At 42.5% G+C, this 16,232-nt stretch overlaps 1 non-coding gene across 1 annotated transcript; it reads left to right on the forward strand.

Annotated features, from left to right (window-relative positions):
- Positions 1–9,274: 9,274 nt before the first annotated feature.
- On the forward strand, positions 9,275–9,346 carry trnaa-ugc. The gene has a single exon. It is a non-coding gene; the product is annotated as a tRNA-Ala (tRNA).
- The last annotated feature ends 6,886 nt before the right edge of the window (positions 9,347–16,232 follow it).

The following is a 16,232-nucleotide window of genomic DNA, read 5'->3' on the forward strand; positions in this document are numbered from 1 at the left end:
CTGTCTCCTCCTCTTCCTCATCCTCCTCCTCCTCTGATGAAGCTGAAACAGGTTTGTTGTGTTGCTGTCAGAGACAAAGGTTTCAGTCGACATACACGATAAGATGTCTGGGTGTCCCAGAGGTCTTCCAGGTCCAGCTGCAGCGTGAAAAATCCTCCAATCAGAGCAGTCAAGTACGTTAGTCTTTAACTTTTTCATTTTCATATTGTGTTGAGTTCAGGAAGCAGAGAGTCTGTCTGTTTTCTCTCCATGTTAGTTATCTGCTCTCAGCCAGCTGCTGGAACTTCACTCTGTGCTATTAGTACTTTTACTGTAGTAACATGTCTGAATACTTGATTTAATCTCAGAAGGAAAGCTTGTACTTGTTATCGTCCTACATTTATCTGACAGCGTGTTACTCTGCACATTCACAGTTTACACACAAAGTATTGATCAGCAGTAAAACATGATGTATTGTTCCAGAGAATCAGCTCGCTCAAAGCTCTTATTGTGAAAATCTGCTTCCTGTCAGGTGGGGCTGTGACTCATCAGGAAACAACTCACCTGAGTTCTTCTTCATCAACTCTTTGGACCGTTTGAAGAAGCTATAAGTTGCTGTTTGATACTTTAACAACACGTTAGTCTTTGGTCTCTTCAGGGTTAGTTTCTGGCTCTGTAATGTTAAATATAATGTTTCTACTTCACTTCTTATTTCCTGAGAAAGTGTTCAGGACTCTTGTGTTGAAGATAAATCTCCATGTTGTAACATGAACTACTACAGAGGAGGTTTTAAATCCTTTGCCAGGTGTTTACACGTCTGTCTGTCCCAACCGTGAGGCTGCAGTCAGAAAACTTTACAGCTGTGTAGTTGAGATCTAAATGAAGGGTGAGTTTGAAGATGGGTGGGGTCCGAGCCTTTCTCCTGCTGTCAGAAAACACACTGCCGTATCCACCAGAGTAAAGTCAGACACAACAGGACTCTCATGTTTCCTCTGGGACCTTTCAGAATAAAATGAAGTGACATAAATGCCTCTTTTAGGGGTGGCCATCTGGCAATTCTGGCAGATGCCAGAGGGGCCGGATGATTTTTTTTAAATGTGGGCAGGTCAGGTTTTTTTTTATCATACAAATAAATTGTCTTTACAGGCTGACAGCACACAGGGCATGGTTTTATCGCTTGCACAATTTCACTATGGTTATAATAATAATAATTATATTAATAATAATAATAATAATAATAAATATTAAGCATTTGGCCAGTCGACCACGGCCGATCATTCAGAGGTTAATCAAATTGGGACGTTCAGTCAAAATCAAGCACGTCACCTTCAAACGGGATCTCTCTTTGCAGGGTTCATGCTGTACCGGACCCTCCCGGTGATCATGCTGCTCTGGGGGACCGGCTGCACAGCGAGAAGCCACTGCTGACGGGTGCAGAGCTTCGCCGGAGCTCCGACTGCTGTCTTTCTGCGCGGCCGTCTGAAGGCATCAGTATTAAATTGAGACAGTTTCATTACCGGTTAAAAACGTCTCATTGTTGCGTTAAATAGTTAATTTAATAATTTAGTGTTTTGGTACAGTTGGTTTTAACACCTGATGTGAAGTGTAGGCCTAGGAGTAGCCTACACATGAAAATCATGAACAAGCAGCGTTCTGCTCCGTCTTTGTGCTGTGCCCCATTCACATAATGTTTAGTTTTCCACTATGAATGTTAAACTATGCAATTATTCCGCGGTTCACATGTATGCATGAACTGTGGTGGTCCATTACACTGTAGGCTATATTTAACATCACTGATAATTTCTGACCAATAGAATGTAGAAAACATTACACTTCATAACGTGTTATATCCATAACATGGTTGTGTTATTGTACAATTTAGCAGTAAAAGCAGTAGCCTATGTAGGTCAATCCTACATTTTTCAACTTGGGAGCAAAATGTGCTCCTTGGGGGAAAAACGTTACCATAAAGCCCTGTTTATGCTAATTAAACAACTGGACTTTGGGGTCAAGTGTTGTCGTATCTGGCCCATGTCCCAAATGTGAACACCCCCTTACTGGACTACTGAATATAATAATATTCCATTATATTTTGTATTTTATATTATAAATTGTTACCTTCCACCAGAATTTTGTGATTTCACTGCCATAAATGTAGATGTTGTTACCATAAATTGGTGCCTACAAATGTATCAGAATGCAGGAATTGAAGTCTTTTACCCATAACATTTCCTCCCCTACTTTATGTGTTCCCCCAAAGGCAAATTCTGAGCAAGGAAAAACCCTTGTGTCCGTGCAGGGGGCTGCATGGGCGTGGTAATGTGGACCATGGACAGTTCCCTCTGTTTTAGTAATAATGCTCTGTTTCAGCACCATGGACAGCCTCCCTCTGTTTTAGTAATAATGCTGTTTCAGCACCATGGACAGCCTCCCTCTGTTTTAGTAATATTGCTCTGTTTCAGCACCATGGACAGCCTCCCTCTGTTTTAGTAATAATGCTCTGTTTCAGCACCATGGACAGCCTCCCTCTGTTTTAGTAATAATGCTGTTTTAGTACCATGGACAGTTCCCTCTGTTTTAGTAATAATGCTGTTTCACCATCATGGACAGTTCCCCCTGTTTTAGTAATAATGCTCTGTTTCAGCACCATGGACAGCCTCCCTCTGTTTTAGTAATAATGCGGTTTTAGTACCATGGACAGTTCCCTCCTCTTTAATTAATAATGCTCTGTTTCAGCACCATGGATAGTTCCCTCTGTTTTAGTAATAATGCTCCATTTAAGCACCATGGACAGCCTCCCTCTGTTTTAGTGATAATGCTCTGTTTCAGCACCATGGACAGCCCCCTCTGTTTTAGTAATAATGCTCCGTTTCAGCACCATGAACAGCCCCCTCTGATTTAAATTACATTATGAGTAGAAACTGGACCAAAAACACACAACCTGTTGGTAAAGTGGAGACATTTGTCCAGTGTTTTTATTCATGATTTGTCTGTTTACCTTGACAGACACACAATAACCTCACATGCTGTTTATTATTGTTCTCATAGTTTTATGGGTTAACCAAGTACATTTACTCCAGTACTGTACTTCAGTCCAAATGTTGAGGTACTTGTACTTTACTTGAGTCTTTTTTTTCATGCCACTTTCTACTTCTACTCTACTAGACAACTGCTACTAACTTATTTTGTGACTAATTTTTCATTGGGCAGCACTGATGTAAAAGTTATCTGCAGATATATATATTTTTTAAAGGCAGGAAATAGTGAAATGTAGAGATGGATTACTTCTGATTCTAGAATATTTAAATTACAGTTTTTCTCACAGGCTGACAATTTACTTGTGGTGGTGTGTGGCGTGGTGTGTGACAGTTCATTGTATGATGGGTTCAGTGGTTTGTATGTCAGATAAAGAGGACATTTCACAGTGTGACGTGCTCTTTAACACACCGTTACAAAGTGGTTCACACACACATTACATATGAAGAAATAAATAAAGTTAAAAAAATTAAATTAATATAAAATACATGATAATTAGGGTGCAGCAACTTTCACAAAGGCTAAAGTATAAAAGTTTAAATAAGAGAGTGTGTGTGTGTGTTTGTTTGTGTGTTTGTGTGTCTGTCTGTGTGTGTGAGTGGCAAAAGCAAAACCCCTCTGGAGGCCGGGAAGGCAGGGGTCCAGCAACAAGGCAACTGGAACAGGAATCTGCCGGGCCGCTGACTGAACACTGGAGGCAGGAGTCTACCGGGCCGTCAGACAACTGACAAAAGGCTGCACAGCAGAGGCTCCAAGCTGCTGGACAGCAGATTTCCAGTGAGAGATGATCTTATGGAAAGTACCCCATGCCAATTTCTAGGTATGGTGAAGGGTATGTGATGATGGGGGGCTATTTTAATTCCAAAGGCCAAGGGAACTTTATCACTATGCATAGTATCCTGGATCCAAGAAATAACTAGCCTTTACAAATATACATCTGCCTGCCTCTATGGGAATTTAACATAGGTTTCTGTATACTTATGCCCACTGTATTTTAAGAAAGAACATTTATTTATTAACGATACATTATTCATTCACAAAGAAAATTAGTCTCATTAAAGGTTGCATTTTTTTAATGAAGGCATGAAGATCAATTTCCAAAAGATGATTTTTAATTCCTCTTTTTAGTCAACTTTAGCATCAATCAATCAATCAAAAATGTATTTATATAGCACTTTACAAAACCAGTAGGTATCCAAAGTGCTTAACATCAGAAACTAAGCGTAAAAACATATATCATACAATTGAAAGAATGAACATAGAAAAAAGTAAAATCAGAAAAGGTTACAAAGAAACAGAATGAAATTGTCACACCACTGCTACGTATTAAAAGTCAGACTAAACAGGTATGTTTTGAGTTTGGACCTAAAAAGAGCTACATCTGTGGTAGTGCTAATATCAGGGGGTAACTTGTTCCACTTGTTCCTCTCGGGGCAGCAACTACAAAAGCCTGATCACCCCACTGTTTATACAGTATATAGACCATGGCACTGCTACAGAGCTGCAGGCGCAATTCTATTGCTATAACAGCTTGCTACTGTTGTCAAGTTGTTTTTCCCTCATGGTTTTCTATTGTTATGGCCAATGATGCTTTAGGGCTTGTTAATGCGATTTATTTATTTTTGTTAAACATGTTTATAACAGGAATCATCACACTAAAGTAATAGTTTGTCTCGGTAGGAAATAACTTGAGTCTTGTTTTACATGACAGATGACGTCAATGAACAAGTTCTGTGCCCGAGTATTGATTGAAACTGTCGGGCAGTGTTGTTGATCTGTATTGTTGAAAACCTAAAACAATTAAACAAAATTGTGAAATATTCGGCCTCATGTTATATGAGCAGAACTAAACTATGTTTTGGGGAAATATTAGATTCCTGACCACTTTTACAGTCTATAGGCCTTGGGTTAGGAGAGATGCTCTATAGCACAGCCAGGTATGGTGCGTAATGGAGATTCCAATGCGCTCTTCTTTTGGTCAGAACTAAGGAGAGCGATCGCGGATAGGTCCGTACTTTGCACCGAAACTTTTTACAATGCAACAACATATTTAAAGAGCATCAAGCTATTACAATCTTTATTATGTAAGCACATATACTATATATAATGGTATATTAGTCAGTCATTTGTATTAGGTTAAAGAGTGATTTGATAACGTTTTTAATTTAAGGCCCACCCACAATTGGTCTGGCCCATCCAAAACTGGAATCCTGGCGCTGTGCCTGCATTGCACACCAAATGAGCTGCGCACAAGTAGACCTATGTTTTTGGTCTGGTTTCACCCAATCCAAATTTGGTGTCGCGAAATGATGTCAAACCCCTAAGTATTTTTATTATGTTTTACATTTTAGTAAATGTATATGCTTGTAGTACATCAGCAGCTTTAGCTAATGAAATTCTAATCTCTGAGCAATTAATCAATAAAAAGTCAATCCAGGTGTGTAATATGTGTGGGAAACCTCCTACCTCTGAATGAACTCCAATGAGCATTGTCCTGGTATTGCAGGTTAGAGTTGTAGTAAGTTGACATTAGAACAGCAAGCCCCAGTACAAAGGACACTCCCTCACGCTCAAACCACCGCTGATCAGTCAATGAAGTTGGACCTGAAAAAAATATGAATAGTTAATAGAAATGGCAACAATATGATTTCACTGTACATAAATTTGTCTTCATACGTATGGCTATAGTAGAATTAGACTTTGGTGACTAGAAATATAAAACAAAGTAGTAGTTTTATCTATGGCATTGTGGCTTTACCCAACAAATACAAAGCCTGATGACTTTCCGTCCGTGGATTTTACCCCTATAGCCCATGGGTTGTTAGGTCATCACAGCCTTAACTATAATGCACTGCAGAAAACCCTGTTTTTTTTATTGATGTGGCTATCTAAATAAAACTTAAATGATTAACATATTTGTTGTTAATGTTCTGTAAAATTGACTGTAATATAAAAAAATGATATAATAATGAACTCAAAAAGGCAGCTTATGAGCTGTATGTTAACCTGTTGTCTCATTTGGTAGTATGTATTATTAATCTTGGGCTTTCAGGCAGCGGGACAGTCTGTATCATGGCAGGAGTGGCAGACATCTACAAAGAAAAAACATAACAAAAATGCAATAATTACATTATATTAGCATTTTGAAAGAAATCAAACATTTCAAATAATATAACATAGGGAAACATATTGTGGGAGGGAAGAAGGAACATGTATTTATAATTCTAAAGCTGCTTTAATAATTGTTCTAAAATCAAACTGATTTATACTTACATCGGCTTCGATGATGAGGGCGCCCAGTTGTTCCATCGTATGCAGCCATAACTGTCTGCAGGTCCTCGTTGTGGTGTTTCTGCAGTCACTGCCTTAGATTTTCTCTACTCTTATCTTCTTTTGTCATTTGTCATTGTACAGGATCTGCTTTTATTGTATTTTTTTCCTTTTAATTGTCTTCTCTTTTTTTATATTGTGTTGTATTTTTTGTAGGGCTGTCAAACGATTAATTTTTTTTAATCGTGATTATTCGCTGCACATCTATAGTTAATCGCGATTAATCGCATATTTTATCACATGATTAAAATTCTATTATTTTGCATTTCAGAACAGTTTTTAAGTACATATTAACAATCGAAAGCAATTCATACCAGTGTATCTTGATTGGGAATGAAATGAATGCAAAGAAAGTTACTTTATGAACTTGATTTTAAGATTTGTAATTATTTATTTACTGTGTAAACAAAAGAAAAATGTGTGAATCTGTCATTATTGCACAATTGCAAAGTGTTTAGCATCAACCTGAGTCACGTTCATTAGCTCGTAGGTGGTAGCTCAAGCTTGACGTGCTTCGGTGATATTATAATTCGGCTTTACACAATGTGAATATGGCTTTCAACTTGTCTACTGAGCCGTTCGGGAGTTTTGGAAAATAAAATTCAGAGCTTTGTTGCTGTTGTTTTTCTGCGTCATGCCTGCAGCCTGCAGCAGGAGGAAGTACTGCAGCTTGATGATAAGTAATGGTGCGGCAAAGGGTCAAAATAGTAGCCTTTTAGGCACGACGCCAAGCCGAGAGAAGTGTAAAATAAATTAATAAATGCAGGCATGCGATTAAAAAAAAATGAACGCGTTATGCACGGTCCTTAATTGCATAGCGAGTAACGCGTTAATGCTGACAGCCCTAATTCATAGTCAACGTTCCCTTAAGTTAAGCTGACCAGATTTCTGAGACAAAATCCAGGGACATGTTCAGCTCAGAAGCGTAAATACCTCCAAAAGGTATTATGGTACAGTCTGTAAAAGAGCTGCACAAGATATTACTCTGACAGAAGAAATGAAATGCAACAAGTTGTTAAGAGTATAAAAGCGCTATATAATAGAAAGGTGATATATGTTGTTTTGGGAATCTAAATCAACCTATATTGTTGTTTAGGTATGAGGATGTGTTAATCAGGTGGACAGATATATATGACAGTGTAAACTATTAATACTAATATTCTTTCAAATCTGCTGGATGTGTAAATAATGAACTCAGGGGCGGAGCTTCATCACGGGGCCCTCTGCTACCAAGTCATTTTAAAATTAAAACCGTGAAAAGAGGTAAAATATCTGATGAATGCATGTTATAATGGGTCACTTGTTGAGCCAAGTCAGCTTATATGTCAAATAAATCACAAAGAAAAGACACATTTAACAAGTTTGTGTTGACAAACAAAGAAAGAAGTTTGCCAGTCAAGTAGAAATGTTTCAGCACCACGGACAGAGACAGATGATGGACAGAGACAGCTGATGGACAGAGCCAGCTGATGGACAGAGACAGCTGATGGACAGAAACAGCTGATGGACAGAGACAGCTGATGGACAGAGACAGCTGAAGGACAGAGACAGCTGATGGTGGACAGAGACAGCTGATGGACAGAGATGCACTCAATCAGTACCACCCTATATAACTGACATGGCTCTATTATCTATATGTTTGATAAGCAGAGCTGGATTATCATAACATGAGATCAGGTGCAGTAATTAGCTTCTTTCAGCTAATAATCTGCAATGTGTCACTTTGGGCCCCGTTCTCATCAAGTGACGCAAGATCGGCGGCATTTGAGGGGCCCCTAATTGGCACGGGGCCTTGGGGAGGCCGCACCCAAGCACCCACGCCCCCACGCACCCACACACCCACGGACCCACGCTATCTCTGCTACTGACTGAACTGTTTGCGAACAGGTTTGCCATAAAATGTATAAAAATATGTCAGTTTACAACTTGTTTCTGCTGCCCCCAAGTTGACAAAAGATCTGTTGCAGGTTGAAAGCTCTTCATGATTTCAGTAAATGAAATGGCCAGTTAACACACAACGGATGTAGGGACTTAATTTATTTTAATGGATTCCATTTTGTTGCTTTTTTCAACACTTTTTGTATTTTTACTTTTTTATTGTCAATAAACCTAATTTAAATGACATTACACCTCATTTTTTAGTTTACGAAAAGCAAAAATGATCAATTATTTTGACCAATAGTTAAGATCAGAGGGTGTTAAGGGAATCGCAGAAGCTCAAAGTTTGGTCAGGATGCTGTTTTAAAACCATTTAAACATTTTTTTCCAAATACTATAAAATAAAATAAAACACCCACAATTCAATGGAAGTAATGATTAATTTGACCTGCGAAGAACGTTGTATGTGTTCAAATACAACCTACATGCATGCATCCAAGTTATTTGGGTGAAAGAAACCCATATTTCTGATATAAAAAAAATTCAAAGTTTTTTGTCAAGGACAACACAAGGGTTAAAACATTGTTCTACTGCACCCCTAGTGGTAAAATAAACTCCAACAGGTATGTGTGACTTGCTAAATTTCTCTGAATTAAAAATGTGCATAATACAATGTAAAAAACATGAATGACTGTATACCCTAATAATATATGTGACTGTATGTAGTAATATTCTCACATTTCAAAATGAATAATATTTAGTCCAACTCCATTTGAGCTGCACAGGGTATTTTAATTGGGCTATTTTTCAGAGTTCTAAGCAGCATATTTCAAGAGAGCAGATATATTACACCCAGCCCTCCTCGTTCTCATTCAGTTTTATGTGTCTAATTCTAAGCCAATCACTGATGATTTCCTAACCCTAAGTATTGTTGTTGCCTAATCTTAACTAGTTTCACAACGTTGACTACGTGATTAAAATGGTGCCTGATACGTTCAATAGAAGAGTCACTTGATCACAGCCTTAAACTGCCCCAGTGTTGCAGTAACTAGGGGATGTAGCTCAGTGGTAGAGCGCATGCTTTGCATGTATGAGGCCCCGGGTTCAATCCCCGGCATCTCCATCAGGTATTATGGTACAGTCTGTAAAAGAGCTGCACAATATATTACTCTGACAGGAGAAATGAAATAATGCAACAAATATTACAAAGGCAACAACGTGGAAGATTAACTTAACAAGCGTCCAACATCTCTGTGCACTTTACCCATGTCCTGCTGCAGCCTTGTATGAATCTGTGAGAATGGTGAATGGTTCCTGTACTATGTAGAAGTGTTTTTAGTAGTTGTTAAGAGTAGAAAAGCGCTATATAATAGAAAGGTGGTTTATGTTGTTTTGGGAGTCTCAATAAACCTATATTGTTGTTTAAGTATGAGGACGTGTTAATCAGGTGGACAGATATATGACATTGTATACTATTAATACTAATATTCTTTTGAATCTGCTGGATGTGTAAATAATGAACTCAGGGGCGGAGTTTCATCATGGGGCCCTCTGCTACCAAGTCATTTTAAAATTAAAACTGTAAAAAGAGGTAAAATATCTGATGAATGCATGTTATAATGGGTCAGTTGTTGAGCCAAGTCATCTTATAAGTCAAATAAATCACAAAGAAAAGACACATTTAACAAGTTTGTGTTGACGAACAAAGAAAACAGTTTGCCAGTCAAGTAGAAATGTTTCAGCACCACGGACAGAGACAACTGATGGACAGCTGATGGACAGAGACAACTGATGGGCAGAGACAGCTGATGGACAGAGACAGCTGATGGACAGAGACAGCTGAAGGACAGAGACAGCTGATGGACAGAGACAGCTGATGGACAGCTGATGGACAGAGACAGCTGATGGACAGAGACAACTGATGGACAGCTCACGAACAGAGAAAGCTGACGGACAGAGACAGCTGATGGACAGCTGATGGACAGAGACAGCTGATGATGGACAGAGAAAGCTGATGGACAGAGACAGCTGATGGACAGAGACAGCTGATCGACAGAGATGCACTCAATCAGTGCCACCCTATATAACTGACATGGCTCTATTATCTATATGTTTGATAAGCAGAGCTGGATTATCACAACATGAGATCAGGTGCAGTAATTAGCTTCTTTCAGCTAATAATCTGCAATGTGTCACTTTGGGCCCTGTTCTCGTCAAGTGACACAAGATCGGCGGCATTTGAGGGGCCGCTAATTGGCACGGGGCCCTGGGGCGGCTGCACCCACGCACCCACGCACCCACGCACCCACACACCCACGCACCCACGCTATCTCTGCTACTGAATGAACTGTTTGCGAACAGGTTTGCCATAAAATGTATAAAAATATGTCAGTTTACAACTTGTTTCTGCTGCCCCTAAGTGGACAAAAGATCTGTTGCAGGTTGAAAGCTCTTAATGATTTCAGTAAATGAAATGACCAGTTAACACACAATGGATGTAGCGACCTAATTTAATTTAATGGATTCAATTTTGTTGCTCTTCTCCGGGAACCATCACCTTATCGTGGTGGAGAGGTTTGTGTGTCCCTATGAACCTGAGGGCTGTGTTGCCTGGAGCTTTGTGCTCCTGGTAGGGTCTCCCAAGGCAAAGTGGTCTCAGGTGAGGGGCCAGAAAAAGAATGGTTCAAAAACCCTATGAAAAAACGAGGTAGAGATGATGTGACCCTGCCCGGAGGAAGCCCGGGGCCCCCGTCTGGAGCCAGGCCCAGATGGAGGGCCCGTCAGCGAGCGCCTGGTGGCCGGGTTTGCCACGGAGCCCGGCCGGGCACAGCCCGAAAAAGCTACGTGGCACCTCTCTCTCCAACCCATGGGCCCACCACATGTGAGAGGAACCGCTGGGGTCGGGTGCGCTGCCACATGGGTGGCAGTGAAGGTCAGGGGCCTCGACGGACCAGACCCGGGCAGCAGACGCTGGCTCTGGGGACGTGGAACATCACCTCTCTGTGGGGGAAGGAACCGGAACTTGTGCGGGAGGTGGAGCGCTACCAGTTGGATCTGGTGGGGCTTACCTCTACGTCTTGGTTCTGGAACCATACTCCTGGATAGGGGTTGGACTCTTTTCTTCTCCGGAGTTGCCCAGGGTGTGAGGCGCCAGGCGGGTGTGGGGATACTCACAAGCCCCCGGCTGAGCGCCGCTATGTTGGAGTTTACCCCGGTGGACGAGAGGGTCCCCTCCCTACGCCTGCGGGTTGTGGGGGGGAAAACTCTGACTGTTGTTTGTGCGTATGCACCAAACAAGAGCTCAGAGTATTCGGCCTTCTTGGAGACCTTGAATGGAGTCCTGTATGGGGCTCCAGTGGGGGACTCCATAGTTCTGCTGGGGGACTTCAACGCGCACGTGGGAAATGATGGAGACACATTGAGAGGCGTGATTGGGAGGAACGGCCTCCCTGATCTAAACCAGAGTGATTGTTTGTTGTTGGACTTCTGTGCTAGTCATGGATTGTGTTCGAACATAGGGATGCTCATAAGTGTACTTGGTACCAGAGCACCCTAGGCCAAAGGTCAATGATCGATTTTATAATCGTTTCATCTGATCTGAGGCCGTATGTTTTGGACACTCGGGTGAAGAGAGGGGCAGAGCTGTCAACTGATCACCATCTGGTGGTGAGTTGGGTCAGAGGGTGTGGGAAGACTCTGGACAGACCTGGTAAGCCCAAACGGGTAGTGCGGGTAAATTGGGAACGTCTGGAGGAGGCCACTGTCCGACAGACTTTCAACTCACACCTCCGGCGGAGCTTTTCGTGCATCCCTGTGGAGGCTGGGGGCATTGAACCCGAGTGGACAATGTTCAAAGTTTCCATTGCTGAAGCTGCGGCGAGGAGCTGTGGTCTTAGGGTCTTAGGTGCCTCAAGGGGCGGTAACCCACGAACACCGTGGTGGACACCGGTGGTCAGGGAAGCCGTCCGACTGAAGAAGGAGTCTTTCCGGGAAATGTTATCCCAGAGGACTCCGGAGGCAGTTGCAAGGTACCGAAGGGCCCGAAGGGCTGCAGCCTCTGCCGTGAAAGAGGCAAAGCAGCGGGTGTGGGAGAAGTTCGGGGAAGACATGGAGAAGGACTTTCGGTCGGCACCAAGGTGCTTCTGGAAAACCGTTCGCCACCTCAGGAGGGGGAAGCGGGGAACCATCCAAGCTGTGTACAGTAAGGATGGGACGCTGTTGACCTCAACTGAGGAGGTAATAGGGCGGTGGAAGGAGCACTTTGAGGAACTCCTAAATCTGACTAATACGCCCTCTATGGTAGAGGCAGAGCTGGAGGATGATGGGGGATTGTCGTCAATTTCCCTGGTGGAAGTTGCTGAGGTAGTTAAACAACTCCACAGTGGCAAAGCCCCAGGGATTGATGAGATCCGTCCAGAAATGCTTAAAGCTCTGGGTGTGGAGGGATTGTCTTGGTTGACACGCCTCTTCAACATTGCTTGGAAGTCGGGGACGGTGCCTAAGGAGTGGCAGACCGGGGTGGTGGATCCCCTTTTCAAAAAGGGGGACCAGAGGGTGTGCCAATTACAGGGGTATCACACTTCTCAGCCTCCCCGGTAAAGTCTACTCCAAGGTGCTGGAAAGGAGGTTTCGGTCGATAGTCGAACCTCAGGTTGAAGAGGAACAATGCGGATTCTGTCCTGGTCGTGGAACAACGGACCAGATCTTTACTCTCGCAAGGATCCTGCAGGGAGCCTGGGAGTATGCCCAACCGGTCTACATGTGCTTTGTGGATCTGGAGAAGGCGTATGACCGGGTCCCCCGGGAGATACTGTGGGAGGTGCTGCGGGAGTATGGGGTGAGGGCGTCCCTTCTCAGGGCCATCCAATCTCTGTACGACCAAAGCGAGAGCTGTGTCCGGGTTCTCGGCAGTAAGTCGGACTCATTTCAGGTGAGAGTTGGCCTCCGCCAGGGCTGCGCTTTGTCACCAATCCTGTTTGTAGTATTTATGGACAGGATATCGAGGCGTAGTCAGGGTGGAGAGGGGTTGCAGTTTGGTGAGCTGGGGATCTCATCGCTGCTTTTTGCGGATGATGTGGTCCTGGGATGAGGATCAGCACCTCTAAATCTGAGGCCATGGTTCTCAGCAGGAAACCGATGGAGTGCCTTCTCCAGGTAAGGAATGAGTCTTTACCCCAAGTGAAGGAGTTCAATTACCTTGGAGTCTTGTTCGCGAGTGAGGGAACAATGGAGAGGGAGATTGGTCGGAGAATCGGCGCAGCGGGTGCGGTATTACACTCAATTTATCGCACCGTTGTGACGAAAAGAGAGCTGAGCCAGAAGGCAAAGCTCTCAATCTACCGGTCAGTTTTTGTTCCTACCCTCACCTATGGTCATGAAGGCTGGGTCATGACCGAAAGAACGAGATCCAGGGTACAAGCGGCCGAAATGGGTTTCCTCAGGAGGGTGGCTGGCGTCTCCCTTAGAGATAGGGTGAGAAGCTCAGTCATCCGTGAGGAGCTCGGAGTAGAGCCGCTGCTCCTTCGCGTCGAAAGGAGCCAGTTGAGGTGGTTCGGGCATCTGGTAAGGATGCCCCCTGGGCGCCTCCCTAGGGAGGTGTTCCAGGCACGTCCAGCTGGAAGGAGGCCTCGGCGAAGACCCAGGACTAGGTGGAGGGATTATCTCTCCAACCTGGCCTGGGAACGCCTCGGGATTCCCCAGTCGGAGCTGGTTAATGTGGCTCGGGAAAGGGAAGTTTGGGGTCCCCTGCTGGAGCTGCTACCCCCGCGACCCGTTACCGGATAAGCGGAAGAAGATGGATGGAAAGATGGATATTACGCTGTGTTGAAGCGAGCTGTCCCGTGGTCAGAGCCAGAACCAGAGACTGTATGGACAACATCTGTGTCCCAGCAGGTAACGGTACGAACAACATCTGTGTCCCAGCAGGTAACGGTACGGACAACATCTGTGTCCCAACCGGTAACAGTACAGACAACATCTGTGTCCCAGCAGGTAACGGTACTGACAACATCTGTGTCCCAGCAGGTAACGGTACGGACAACATCTGTGTCCCAACAGGTAACGGTACGGAGAACATCTGTGTCCTAACAGGGAACTTTTACTGGAAAGTGTAATATAATATTATATATTTTATGTTTTTATCAGATACAATACTATATATAAGAAATAACATTTTCTTTTCATTCTCATAATTTTCTTTGCAAAGTTTTTGTAAATTTAACAAAGTAAAACCTCACTTTAATGTGTGCAAAAACGAAATTGTGCTATAAATATTTAGACAATTATTTCATCAAAAAAGCTATTAAAACTGTAAGATTGTGCTTCCTATTTAATGTTTTTATTAATATGTTTTCTAATATTTTTTGCTTTTCTGCTCGTTTATTTTTGTGTATGATTTTTTTTGTATTACTGAATATTTTTATAACTTTTATTTTTATAATTTTAGTACGAACATTCGTCCGTTTTCCCACCTGGCTTTAAAGATGCAGTAAGTGTTTCTGCACATTGTTGATATTTGAACTCAACTACCAAATAAATACAACCCCCCCTTCAGAAGCTCCGCCCCCCAGACTCATGGACACATAACTGCTGCACGACACACTTGGCTGGAATAGTGTTTTGTGGCTCGTGCGCTCCTTTCTGCTTGTTTTCCATTCCATTCATTTCCATTCCAGTCTCTCTCCGCCGTGTCATGTTGTAAACTCAGATGGATTCTGATTGGCTGTCAGTGTCTCTATCGTTCATCAGATCTCTCTGAAAGTGATCCCAATGATATCGTTCTCCACTGTCGTCGTTGTTATAGTTGTGGTGTGAACTCCACCATCCACTCATGTTAGAACGATTTTTAAAACTATATATTTATAATTAACGTTCTTGGTGTGGACGGCCCTTAAGTTAAGGTGACCAGATTTCTGAGACAAAATCCAGGGACATTTTCAGCTCAGAAGCATAAATACCTCCAAAACAGGTAATGTTTTTATCTTTGTAAACTTAAAACAGGGACACTGCCCCAGGGGGGGACACTAGACCTAGAGCTGCACTGGGGCACAAGTCCCTCTAGGAGGGTCACTAGACCTAGAGCTGCACTGGGGCTCCAGCCCCTCTAGGGGGGTCCATGGGCATGCTCCCCTGTAAGAACATGTTGTCTATTTTAATGTTTAAATGCATCAATCTGGTGCACTTTGAAAATAAATTCAGACAACCAGCAGGGGGGGTTCTATGTGTGGAGTAGTTTTGGAGACATGCCTCTTTGTAATTATGATTATGGCAAAATATATTCCCCAAAATTATGAATATGCCTGTTTTTGAAAGGTAAGTGCTGTAGTATAACCAGCAGAAGACTAATTATGTGTGAGGTAAGTTTAGAGACATGACTCTATTTAATTATTAAAATATATTAATATTTTAAAGTAAGTGCTGTAATACAACTAGCAGGAGACAAGTTATAATTGTGGTGAGTTTGGAGACTCTACCTTATTTAATCATTAAATTAATGAATATTTTGTTGGGTATTGTAGTTTGTAGACGGTGTGGTGGAAACTTTTCGTGTTTGCAGCAGGGTGTATTTCAAAAAGGACAAGATGAAACAAATAAGACTATTTGAGAATGAAACCAAAGTTTGGTCTTTGAGTATTTATTTATATTTTCAAATATATGAACACAGTTTGACAAGTACAACAGTACAGTGGGAAAGTGTCTTCTTCGAAGAATTAAAAGCACACAGCTCATATGCATCTTCAGTGAGATAGAAAGACATGCCCCCTGCCTAAACATGACTCGGCATTTCTTACAATCAATCAGACATAGTAGACATTCAGGAGCCACTTCACTTCTTCCCCTCTGTACCACTTTCTACCCCAAGGTTAGACATCCCGTTAATCTCAACTATCTGAGGAGTCTCAACTATCCAGGGAGAAATGAATGTCCCGGGAGAGATAGTTTAGGGTGACCTTGTACCCCCTATCTGTTCAGCGTACACATTACGTTCTTAGACTTTGTGGCTCCCACTT

The sequence above is a fragment of the Sander lucioperca genome, unplaced genomic scaffold (assembly GCF_008315115.2).
Source record: "Sander lucioperca isolate FBNREF2018 unplaced genomic scaffold, SLUC_FBN_1.2 Unpl_14, whole genome shotgun sequence".
In the NCBI taxonomy this organism is placed as follows: Eukaryota; Metazoa; Chordata; class Actinopteri; order Perciformes; family Percidae; genus Sander; species Sander lucioperca.